This window comes from Cydia pomonella, chromosome 2, assembly GCF_033807575.1.
Source record: "Cydia pomonella isolate Wapato2018A chromosome 2, ilCydPomo1, whole genome shotgun sequence".
In the NCBI taxonomy this organism is placed as follows: Eukaryota; Metazoa; Arthropoda; class Insecta; order Lepidoptera; family Tortricidae; genus Cydia; species Cydia pomonella.
The window spans coordinates 1,295,409-1,309,279 of NC_084704.1; the positions used below are offsets into that span (position 1 = coordinate 1,295,409).

At 37.2% G+C, this 13,871-nt stretch overlaps 1 protein-coding gene across 2 annotated transcripts in view; it reads right to left on the minus strand.

Annotated features, from left to right (window-relative positions):
• Positions 1 to 13,871, minus strand: part of LOC133530964 (inverted formin-2) — a 173,440-nt gene that overhangs the window by 76,153 nt on the left and 83,416 nt on the right. Inside the window, exon 3 of one of the 2 annotated variants that reach the window (XM_061869031.1) lies at positions 11,441 to 11,462. The exons of the other annotated variant lie outside the window; for it this stretch is intronic. The gene's annotated coding sequence lies outside the window, so the exon portion shown is untranslated. The remainder of the gene's footprint in view (positions 1 to 11,440; positions 11,463 to 13,871) is intronic. 2 annotated transcript variants of the gene reach the window in all.

The following is a 13,871-nucleotide window of genomic DNA, read 5'->3' on the forward strand; positions in this document are numbered from 1 at the left end:
TGGGCACCAAGCGGAATCACATTGCAGAACTGAGATATTGGTATTTTAGTCAAAATGTCGTCACCCATTAAACCTAGGCAAGAGAATTGCTGCAGGGCATATGTCCGCGGACCGCCGGGCGCGCGCGGCGAATGGTCTGTCCGATCGAAGGAACAAGGATATATGCCCTTCTCGATTCTTCTCTTCTTTTGCTTTGCCTTATCCCACATTATGTGGGGTCGGCTCTCCTTATCCTTCGGCGCCAAGACGATCTGTCTTGAGTTGTCGGGTTGGGTAGTTGGGCTTTTTCCAATAGTTTGGCCGTACTCGTTCACCATGTCAGATGGGGCCGTCCTCCTCGTTTTTTGCCTTCTGGCAGAGTCAACGCTTTTTGCATGATATGGCCATCGTCTCTCCGGATAACATGGCCGTACCACCTTAGTATTTATAATGAGATACATTACATAAAAATACCTATTAAAACGAGATAACTCTCAAGTCTGTTGGTTTTCGATCATTTTGACGCATATTAGGCCTTTATAGTGTTCTATTATTTTGACGACCGGTCTGACCCTGTCTGGTAGTGACCTCGCCTATGAAGCCAATGGTCCCAGGTTCAAATCCTGGTAAGGGCATTTATTCGTGTGATGAGCACGTATATTTGTTCCTGAGTCATGGATGTTGTCTATGTATTTAAGTATATATAAATATTTATATTATATATATATATCGTTGTCTAAGTACCCTCAACACAAGCCTTATTGAGCTTACTGTGGGACTTAGTTAATTTGTGTAATAATGTCCTATAATATTTATATATTTATTATTATTTTCTTGCATTCTTTTACCTATCTAATATCAACATCGTATTAATTCCAATCGTAGAATGACAACCTGTCTTGGTTCTTCCTATAGGTCATCTATTATTCTTAGATCGTAATAGTAATTTAACAAATTCCCGAATTGAAAAATTATTGGCTCCATTAAATTGAAGCTCCTGTTTCAGGTTTACACCCCTTTTTAGACTTTTCTCTTACATCAGGCTATTTGCCAAACTATCTTTCGCCGTCATTCCGTTTTGTTTAGCAACTTATACTGCTAGCCCTTCTGCATTTCCAAAAACTATCTACTTAAACAAATCATGTGTCATGTTCGACTTTGTTTATTTTAAATGACAATCCCGCCGCCGACGCACTCAGACGTCAAGTACTACCAACATATCATTGACCATAGATAAACCTTATGTGTTGGTAATAGGGTTTAAGAAGAGTTAAGTGTGGATGGTAGTCAAGTTTCACTAGAAACATGTGTTTGATAAACAAATCCTAAAGGTCATGCGGGTCACGGGGCCGCGCTGTGTCAACGGACTTTCACAATGTTTAGATCCACTACACGACTCACTAAATGACTTATTGGTCAAAGGGATACTTGGCTATTAGGACTTTTTTGAATTAATAATTAAAGAAGCTATCATATTAGAAAATTGACGTATGCAGCTCATAATCTCATGAACACGTACGTTGATAGGCATTTTTGTTTTTGCTTGAGTATTCAGATCTTTAGGATCTGAATATTGATAATTTGGTTGGTGTTATTTTCATATTTTATACCAAATAAAGAATAGAGTCAATATCAAATTATGCGGCTCTGAAAAAACGTCAGTGACTGACACACAAACAATTAATACAATCAGCGGCTGTAGCACGGTCGCATTTTTATCACTTATCACTCTGCCTGTCACTTTCTCACTTACATGCTCGTTAGAACGTGACAGGCATAGTGACAAGTGATAAAAATACGAGCGTGCTACAGTCGCAGGCGTTACTTTGCTAATCCGCCATCAAAGCTAACCTTTTATGCGTATTTTTTGGAAGCAATGCTCCCACATTCCCACCACGAAAATCAACACGCAAATAAATATAACATACCACCACCAAATGTACAAAACTTGACATATATTTCTCCTCCCTACGAGACATCATCATGAGATGCTGGAGATGTTGACGGTCTGAGGCCCGGCAACGAAATCCGTTACAGAGAGAAGTATGAAAAAAATTATGAAATAAGTTGCAGGGATCAGAGTTAAATGACGAAAGTGGAGGTCTCGCGCGAAATGCCCGCTTCATACAAACGTAAGTACATTAACATTATTGAAAATATTTTGATTCAGTTTTTCGTTCTTAATTTTTAATATAATCGAAAAAAAATCGAACGTAGGGGCGTATCTAAGGTTAATATACACCAAATTGTTTAAAATATTTGTATCAGATCAATATTCAGAGAGGAAAACGGGGACTACGTTTGTATGGAGAAACAGCCGTCCCTTTTCCTCTGAAGCGTGTTCTTCTGTTATTCTAATGACTGAGCAGTAGCAATAGTTCATCGTTGTTTTTTAATAATTCAAACCACAGTTCTCACTGTCCCTTGCGTGATGCCAAGTGACACGCCACATAGACAAACAAACAAACACGTAGCTGAAGGTTTCCCTTGTCACGAACCGTTATGTCATGAAATACAGGCAATTATGAGACATGTTACGTGATGTCTGAAAGAAGGCTAAGCCTAAGCGACAATAACAATATTCTGATAATTTATTTAGGTATATCAGGATATGGTGTGAATATTCGTCGCTGCCAACGGGTAAATCTCAGTAGCTGAGTTGGTAGAGCGACGAGCTGGTACCCCGGGGTCGCAAGTTCAAGTCTCGCATGTGACAGTGAGTTCCTCCACTTTTCCTATTATTTATAAGCATTTAATTTTTTATGGTTTTTAGCAAAGGGTTGCTTTTAGATTTGGCATGCATGTAACTTGCGTGGAGGGCCAAACGCCTCAGCCACAATTGTTATTGAGTACCTATGTTGACCAATAAGACCGATGTCATATTATAAATGGATGGCGCAAATTTAGGCCAGGTATTTTTCGGGCATAGGTACAATATTAATCTGATGGACACATTTGTATGCATAACTCTAGTTATTGCGTAATATTTCAGTTTTCAAATAATCAAGCCACGAGATTCTTCGAAATGTCACTAAGAGCGTTATGCCTCTCAAACGTAAGTTTGTGGACTGAAATTATTCCTGTTACGTTCTCAGTATTTGCCTACAGCGTTAACTGTATGGGTAAACAGAAGTCGACAATGACCTAGTTTTCATAATAAATAGGGTTTGCGGTTGACGTCATGGCGCCTAGGGAAAACACAAATTGTATTACTTCACTCTAAGGTCTTACTTTTGTAGGCAGGCGATTTTCGGTGTAGGAAAACATCGTGAGGAAACCGGACTAATCACAATAAGGCCCACCCCACCGGAGTCCATGTGAAACTCTATATAATTTATAACATCTATGTACATACCATGGTTTGCAATAAATTGTACTTATTTACAGTGAGTAAAGGCCTAGTTTACCCTCTGGATCTGGGTTGGGTTGGAAGATCAGATGGCAGTCGCTTTCATAAAAACTAGTGTCTATGCCAATTCTTAGGATTAGTTGCCAAGCAGACCCCAGGCTCCCATGAGCTGTGGCAAAAATGCTGGGGCACCTGTTACGACACGACGAATATATCAAAAACATTATAGAAGGGAGAGTTGAAGCAAAGAAGAAGAAGGGGAGACCAAGGAAAGCGTACATGAATCAAATAAAGGAAAACTCAATGTCGTGTCGTATCAGGCTGTCATAGAGAAGGCAGAGGAATGCCAAACAGTGAAATTGCTCCACCGACAAGAGTCTTACTCTTAAATATATTATGATGAGGTAGTTACTTTACGCGTATGGAAAGTTGTCCACATCCTGTTATATTTTATTCAATTACCCGCTTACAATTTAACCCTAAAGGGTGACTACGGTAACTGGCGTTAAGCTCTGGTTTCCTAGGATAGCTGCTGTCTTATACAAAAAACCACTCCATCCATATTTTGCCGTATTTTGGAAACCAGAGCTTTATATTTAGAGCGGCAAGTTATCAAACAAAAGGAACATAATCATGAGTTCAACATCAGTCTCATAAACAAAGAAAATTATCGAAACGCCACAATACTGTGCATTAAAATTATCGTCCACACATAACAAAGCTTTCTTGTAGACTTTATGTCATTGTGATAACGTCCACAATAGGTCAAACTTTGTCATTGATGGTGCCCATTGTCATCGAGCCGATATTGATTTGGGCACGGACGGATTGATCCATTAGTCCGTGCGCATGCGTGGACGTGAGGGGAAGCGGCTGTCACGCGGTAATGATCTAGCTAGGGTCCCGCGCATATCCTTTTAACCACAAAATTATTTCAATTTCAATTTTTTTTACCGTGTTGGTATAAACCAATTTTGCTGTCTTATTGTACAAATTAGTAGGCAGAAACAAAAGAAGCTAAGCGGACAAGGTGTCCTTAATCCGTTGAGCATAACTTTAAACACAAAAGCACATAATAATATAAATAAATAATAAATAAATAAATAAATATTATAGGACATTATTACACAAATTGACTAAGTCCCTCAGTAAGCTCAATAAGGCTTGTGTTGAGGGTACATAGACAACGATATATATAATATATAAATATTTATAAATACTTAAATACATAGAAAACACCCATGACTCAGGAACAAATATCCATGCTCATCACACAAATAAATGCCCTTACCAGGATTTGAACCCGGGACCATCAGCTTCGTAGGCAGGGTCACTACCCACTAGGCCAAACCGGTCGTCAAAGTTAGTTTTAGTAATATGTATGTAGATTATTTTCAAGACTTTGTTGGCCTCGCTTACTTAGATACACCAAGAACTTTTTATTGTTACTTAGCGCAAAACGCCTTTTTGGTGGCAATGTTGCCACTATGGGTCCTAGTCTAAATATCCTTATTGTCAGAAATCGAAAAGTGACAAGTAGGTTTTACGAAATAAAACTACCATTTCATTTTAAGTAATAGTTTTACCAGTAATTTTTACTTTTTATAAAATAAATAAATAAATATTATAGGACATTATTACACAAATCGACTAAGTCCAACAGTAAGCTCAATAAGGCTTGTATTGAGGGTACTTAGACAACGATATATATAATATATAAATATTTATAAATACTTAAATACATAGAAAACACCCATGACTCAGGAACAAATATCCATGCTCATCACACGAATAAATGCCCTTACCAGGATTTGAACCCGGGACCATCAGCTTCAATTTTATGTACAAACACATTCGAAAGACCATAGAAAGAAAACAAAATAATATTTTTACCACGTTTACCTTAACTCATTTGGCCTCAAAAATGCGTGTTTAAATGTTTTTGGGTTCCTTGTGAGCACGTTGTAGACTAATCATAATCCTTTTGGTTGGCTTTCCACAGTCGGAACAAAACTAAAATAAGAAAAAAGTTGAAGTCGCAACCCTGGCGTTATAAAAACGCATCACGACGCGTATGCGCCGCGCCCTGCATTGTCCTTATGCATTATGTTATGCAACCGTTTTCCATTATCCCTCCAGCCTGTTAAACTAACGAGCCTTTCTTTTATACTTCCGACATACGACCGTGACTTACAATTAGGAACAGTCGCACCTCGATAACATGAACCTCGAAGAAAGGAATCATGAAATTAAGTGCTTATTGTCTTGACCTTACAGCTCAAAGCACTGCCAAATCACGTGTGTGCTCAAGCCATCATTACTAATTCGTTGGCTGCTGAGATACTAATATGAATCTAAAAGTATCAGTACATTATTATGAATATTATTTATGATAGTACATTACTTAGTTTGGACAAAGGCGATCAGGGAATCGCCGGTCAATCGTGATATAAACAGGGATACAATGCTGACAACTCATATCCTGATGAGGGTATGTTAGTAATATTCTTAAAAAAAATCCGCCAAAGAAATCCGCCAATGAAAATTCACTCGTGACGCGTCTCGACTAATTTTGTGGGCTAGGCCAGAATTATTGCTTAGCTTGCATGAACCTCCATTGCCGGCGCTTCTCGCTAACCATTCGTCATATCTGACGAACGTCTTCTTCCTCGCGTTGTCCCGGCATTTTGCCACGGCTCAAGGGAGCCTGGGGTCCGCTTGACAACTAATCTCAAGATTTGGCGTAGGCACTAGTTTTTACGAAAGCGACTGCCATCTGACCTCCCAACCCAGAGGGTAAACTAGGCCTTGTTGGGATTAGTCCGGTTTCCTCACGATGTTTTCCTTCACCGAAAAGCGACTGGTAAATATCAAATAATATTTCGTACATAAGTTCCGAAAAACTCATTGGTACGAGCCGGGTTTGAACCCGCGACCTCCGGATTGCAAGTCGCACGCTCTTACCGCTAGGCCACCAGCGCTTATCTGGCGAACGTAATAACAATATTCCTGGGCAGATTTCTGTAAAACTAACTATGAATGTCTAAGGAAAGATATGTATTACCCGAATTTGATTGACGTGGTATTATTAAAATTGGTGTGTCATAAGAACGTGGTAATCTCGCATCTGAAAATCCAATAATGCGCAAACATAACATAAAGACTATATCTAATGTTTACGCTCATACATTGCGCAAGTCTACTTGATGCGCCGGATCGTTCTCACGGTCGTACAGGGTGTTTCAGATATATAAAAAAAGCTTTTTTATATAATTTTTAAGAGTGTATAATGGAGAAGTAGAAGAGGGAGCTGGAAGGGGTAGACCTCGGCGGACTTTCTCTGATCAAATCGGGGAAATCCTGAAGAAAAGCCAGGTCAAGAGCAGGATCGCAGCAAGTGGAAATCCGTGGTATCTGCCTACCACTCCGGGAATAAGCGTGATTATATGTATGTATGTTTAAGATATTGACTAAGTACAAGCCAAAGATTTTGTTTAATGTACCAATTCTTATCTTATCACAGTAAAAAATACACAATTGTATATTACAAACAACTCACACATTTATGTAAGAATTTTGATTTGAACCTATAAGTAATATATCTCGTATCAGGAGATCCAGAGACAATCAATATAAATGTCGCTAATAGATATCCATAATGTCAATGTGAGAAGATTCGAAATTCCTTGAACCATAGCATGAAATATATTTTATAGCGTTTTATAAAAAAAAGTTATATTACTCGTAGTAAAGCATTTGATCTTTAATCACTTTGTGAACTTAAATAAAGTCTTCCAGCAGTGGCAGCATGGTTCCATTCTTATCGCTTATCACTATGCCCGTCACTTTCGCACTTACGTACTTCTTAGAACGTGACAAGCATTGTGACATATGATAAAGAGCCGATCATCTTAGCACTACAGAATGTAATAAATTTTCATTGTTTTAAATTACTTATAGTTCTTTTTTAAATCTTTTTTTTTTATACTACGTCGGTGGCAAACAAGCATACGGCTCGCCTGATGGTAAGCAGTCTCCGTAGCCTATGTACGCCTGCAACTCCAGAGGAGTTACATGCGCGTTGCCGACCCTAAACCCGCCCCCTCCGCCTCGTTGAGGGTACGCGTTAAATCATACGAAATCAAAATATCGGTATTGCGTAAGATTGCTTAACTGTTTATCGTTATCAAAGTTATCAGCAATATGCAATCATCGATGCATTTTGATTTACATTACCGACGTTTATTATTGATAAGATTAAGATTAAAAAATACAAATGACATGACAACAAAAAAAAACTTAAGATTCTCTATAATTATTGGTATGCCGTAAAAGAATCAAATGATTAATATAAATAGCCAATTTAAAATTGCACGCCCTGTATGATCGTTTGCCAGAATCGGACAAGATTTTCTATATTTCACTAACCGTTCGCACTTGACACCGCTCCTCAACAGTAACCACTGTCATAAGTAACATAAATACATCATGATCATCGGTGAACCTTATGTCTCTATAATAAGGTATATTCATTGTCAGTCAAAAGTGTCAACAAGGCTATAGTTGAGAGGGAAAGTGAATCAACAAACTTTTTGTACAGACGATTATTTTACGCCTACAATTTCTATGAAAATTGAAGGATTTTGAGTTGGCATTTGACACGTTGGACGTATTCAAAAACAAGTGGACTCCACAAGGTCCATTATGTTAGGGATTTGCTTTTTCTTTTGTAGACTGTAACTGATACACACAAAACTCGCACTAAGTAGTAAAATAAATTCATTACGACGCCTCTAGAGTCAAACCAAAATAAGTTGGTATCGGTTTTGATAGCCCAGACGGTGCATGGATTAGTTTAAACGTCAAACATCTATGAAATTATGACGTTTACTTGTCACTTGCACCGTCTGGGCTATCAAAACCGCTGCCACCTTATCTTTGTCTGACTATACTAATTTGTTGGCGTGTAAAGGAAGACTCACGTTAGACCGAGCTGGGGCTTCCTCCGCTTCGTTTTTAATGGAAAATACCAATTCAATTCAATTCAATTCAAATATACTTTATTCATGTAGGCCTAGCAACAAGCACTTATGAATAGTAAGACAGTATTACATATCATTATCTTAATCTAATTATCAGAGCAATTTATTGATGTTGTAATTCATAGATCAAATTTAATACTAAAACTTTCACAAAATATAGTCATACAAAAAAAAATGTATAAAAAATACTAGTCTAGATTGTTTCTAGAATAAATTCTAAATGTCAAACAAATATAATAAAAACAACAAAGGAAATACATGCATTGGAATATCCATTTCATTATCATTATTCAAATATAATAAATAATTAATCATTTCGAATCACAATTAATCCCACGTTGTTTTATCATTCATGTAGTCTTGTGTGGTATAATAAGCTTTAGAAATAAGTTTACGCTTTACATGATTCTTAAATTTATTAATTGGTAACTCAGTAATATGGTTTGGAAGTTTATTATAAAATCTCACACAATTACCCATGAATGATTTTTTAATTTTATGGAGCCGAGTGAAGGGCACGGCGAACTTATGTTTATTTCTAGTATTAATATTATGAATGTCACAATTTTTCTTAAAATCGGCAATATTTTTATGCACATACAGAATATTCTCATAAATGTATTGACAGTGCACTGTCATGATGTCAATTTCCTTAAATTTATCTCTCAGTGAGTCTCTATGGTTCATTTTATATATTGCTCGAATAGCCCTCTTCTGCAGAACAAAAATGGTATTTATATCTGAAGCACCACCCCACAGTAAAATACCATATGACATAATGCTATGGAAGTAACTAAAATATACTAATCGAGCTGTTTTTACATCAGTTAACTGACGGATTTTGCTTACTGCAAAAGCTGCAGAACTCAGTCTATTCGAAAGAGTAGCAATATGGGGACCCCACTGGAGTTTAGAATCTAAAGTTATACCACGTGATCACTGATCAGCGGTCATAGAAAATGACGTGTCGGACGTCTCGGCCCAGGTCCGGCCCGATCTAGCGTGAATCATCCTTAAAGGGATAAAAATTACATTGTGAGAAATCTGGAACTTATAAAGCACCAGTTTTTGCCCTGGAGTAAAGTATGGCTTTGGTTTATTGAGCACTTGGGCCCGCGACGGCCGAGTGGGGAGAGGAGTGCGCCGGCTGCCAGCTGCAGCAGTGACAGTTTGTATGGGAAGTTTTGGAGTGTATTGTTTAGTCAATAAACGTCTTAGTACTTAGATGATTTTACGTTATACGAGCATAAAACTTATGCCACTTACAAGCGCTTAAAAACCAACTTCCCTTTTACGGTGATCTATTACGTGTTTAAATTGAACGGTTAACTTCACGCTCAGAAAAATACAATACTACGTTCCAAAACTAGAATAACTGATGTACCTGAAGCTGCCGCCAAGCTCAAATGGGACTGGGCAGGACACGTCTGCCGTATGCCGGATGACCTTTGGGCCAAAACAGCCACCTGTTGGGTCCCACAAATTGTAAGGAGGTGGCGGGAGGGATACGTGGAAGAATAAGAGGGAGACTTTTGACCAACAATGGGACCATATGGGCTCATAATAATAATATAACGTGTATGTGTATAATGAGGCGGTTACTGTATGTGTACAAATTACTTATAATATAATAATCTTGCCTCAACGCGCCAAAACATTATGTAGACTACAAATAGATTGAATACACTTTATCATAAGTCATATTTCCGCGTTTCTGCAATATTTACGGCGTAACTTACTTGACCGGGTTACGCTATGAGTATCTTGGTGACATGACAGACTTGAGAGGTCTCGTTGAGTGTAAGGGTCTGGTTTTTCCTTTTGAGGTACTCTATGACACTATGTCAAAATTGTAAAGTCCAGTGGACAGTTACATCATTTTTCTTAAAGTCTAAATGATAATAATAATCATGATTCGGTAGTTTCATAGAGAAAGAAGTAAATAAGCTTAGAGTTGAAGTATTCAAGTTATTCAACCCATTTACAGCTAACCCATTTATAATAAGTATTAAGCGAGCTTTGAGAATACCTATAAGTAATAAGTATTAAGTCTTCTTGCCTTACCGTGGGACTTAGTCAATTTGTGTAAGAATGTCCCTATAACATTTATTTATTTATGTTTTAAGCGAGTATCAAACTTATTAGTAAGTCGTGTTACCATAACTTCCATACGACTTATTGCTATACTCTGTATCTTTAGGTATTTAAATAAAAGTAAACAAACATTTTGTAAATTTTCGGGTAGTTATAACATTTATTGGTTAACCAATCAAATACAAAACCGCCTGGATCTGTGACTGAACGACCTGACTTTTACCTACATTATTTGATCATGTAATGTTTTCATCTACCCTCAACAGGCTTAAGGAGCCATTTGAGGGTAGATGTTGTTTACTTTTATTTAAATACCTAAAGATACAGAGTATAAGCAAGGAAACTCTAAGTTTCCTTATTTCTCTGTTCTTCTAGTTTTTACGACGGATACCACAAGCATAAAAAAAACACTGTTATATATTTGCTAGACACTACTGAGGTTATGTCCCCGATAAGAGAGTGTTTAAAATAAGGAACTCATTAAGTACTTATCTACACGATTGTAACACCGTTTTCCATTAATATTTCGTCAAAATAAAGAGAGAAAAATAAGATAAAGATAGTTTATTATTCAAGTAGGCATATTACAATGCGCTTATGAACGTCTAATAAAGTTACACCGGCTCTAACCATACACCTCTGACCCGAGAAGATTTAAATCTCCCCTAAATTGGAGGAGGGTATCCCGATATGGACGGGTAAGAAACTCGGCGGGACACATCACAGCATTACAGGTAGGTATAGTGCTCTGGAAGCTTTTAAATAACATGAATATTATAAGCTCTCTTTATTATAAGTAGTAGTATAAAATCTAGCTGCTTGATCTCCAAGAATTCTTTATTTTCCTGCTAGCTCTGATTTGGACGCGATCCACGTAGAGATTAATGCCAGTGCAGTATCAAATGAAGATTAATTAATTGCCGGGCATTTTTGCATGCAAATGTTAAATACCAAGGTCTGTGTTGGCGTTGCTTACTTTAAACTGCCTTATTCTGCATCTGAAACAAAAAGACTTTTGTTAGAATAAATCGTTGATACTAGAGCAGTATTTACAGTAAATACCCTGTGTTCATTGTATTTCTAAGCAAAATTTATCTCAATATACGTTTAACTATTCACCCGTATTGAATGTACACACTGTATAAGCTTGCAATAAAGATACAGTCGTAAATTGATCGATTAAATCGCTACTTAATTTAGAAAGGATGCATTACAAATAAAAACATTCTTACGAAACATTTCTCAGAAACCTTCACACTCCTTTTCTACAAAAAGAATTCCCGTACCCTATAATTTTCGATTTCGATCCTCCATAAACGTCTATACATTAGACTACCTGTCAATTATAATCTTGAGACTTGTCATGACATGCCTTAAATAGGATGGGACATATATGGGGTGGGTTGCATAACTTAGTAGAAAGTAAGGTCGATAGTATTGGTGGTATTCCAAGGGCAAATGAAAGTTTGGTGACGAACCCTGAGCAACACCGTAATAGGAAGAGACACGTCACGTGTGTATGAAAGGTTAAAGTTCATATAAAAATACCTATAAAATCAAACATTATCTTAGTCATATCAAAAGTAATCGCTTCAGAGACAATACGACTCAATGTCGAAGTATACCATGTCATAGTCCTAGATAGATTGTCCCAGCTTGAGGCGCTCGAGTCAGTCGAGAGGAGGGCCAAGAGAATCATTAATGATGACGATCTGACGAATGCTCGACTCCAAAGTCTGGAGCATCGTCGCAAGATTGCCAGCCTAACGATGTTTTATAGGATACATTTCAGAGAGTGTGCCGAGGAATTGTACAACCTTATTCCTCCATCCCCATTTCACCATCGGACTAACAGACAATCGGCACGTCGGCATCGCTTCATGGTAGTTATTCCACAAATACGCACGAAGCGTTTTGCTTTAGCATTCCTTATGCGAACTGCCAAGGAGTGAATTAAATGCCCTGCCGAGTCAGTGTTTCCGCATGAGTACAATCTGAATCTCTTCAAGGTTAGAGTAAATAGGTATCTCATAGGTAAGCGTGCGGTGGACCGTAGACCGCATCATCACTTACCATCAGCATCATCACTTACAAATCGTGATTTACAAAAAAAAAACTAAGCAGTAAATTAGGATCAAACGAAAGTGGACTACCGCCCAGAATCCGCATTTCCACTACGTATGCAGAAGTGGTCGTCACTTCTTCTTAACATAAATTTTGACCCTCTTTTTGCTAACCGGGATCATTAGGACAATCGGCATAGGCAATTGGCTACTTTTGTAAATAATGTCAAACGATCTTGATTTTCCTGAGGATCAAATGTCTATATATGATTCATGCCATTTAAGCAACACAAAAGTCACAAATGAGAGTTAAAGTCTGACGCTTGCACTGGATGATTGAAAAGCCTGTAACAAAGTGATATTGTAATGTGACGTCACATTACATTAGTCTGTATTGAAGATCAAGGAAGCTGCTATTTTGACCCTGGAATATTGCGTTTATGTCTATAGTTGTCCTACAATTTATTTTTCAATGAAATGTAAGGAATCAAATGGTACCTTTTTCTTTATGAAATATTTAAAAAAATGAGTCTGGATCCTTGTATATTTTTATAATCTCAATATGTCTTTTCAAATTGCACTTGTTTATAAGGGATGGCTCATTTACTATATATTTAGCTAAATTTTGTTATAATATTCAACATGTGTCAAGTACCCAATTAGATTAGGGTTGAACTCACTACCTCGGCTATTTTCTGCGTTTTAAAGGGGGTGCCGTAGGTTGACAGAGCGGAATTTTTGATTTTTACCACTTTTTTAGGTCACAATACGGTTGCTAAAATTTTTATTAGAAATCTTGAGGTTTTTCTCCAAGGATTTCATCGATCCGACTTCTGATTTTTTGACTTTCGCTCTATAGAAAAAAAAATCACGAACACTTTAAAAATTTATGCACAAAAGCTAAAAATGTGAAAATTGCTTCTAAATATGCGCAATTTTATTTTTGAGGGAACTCATTGATATACTTTTTTTGTTAAAACTTGTAACAAATTAAAATTCAAAAATATGATATCTGCGGTCCAGAGCACGCACATGCATTTCACTCTAGTGTTGGTAGGAACTCGAGTCTTAGGAGTCTGAATTTGAAGAACTCGATTAGTTTTTACGAAACTTGACACTTAAATAACTTCCGAGTCTTTTAAGTCCCAAGGCGAGTCATTTATTGAGTCTTTATTAAGAGAACTCAAAAGGATTCGAGCATCCGAATAACAACTCCGTCAACAATTTCATAGGTTTAACCTAAATAAAAGTAAAGTCATTAAGCGTTATTGTATTATTTGTGTGCCTAATCCACGAATATTACTAAGACAAAACATTTCGAAATTTTGCAAACAAAAATAATTA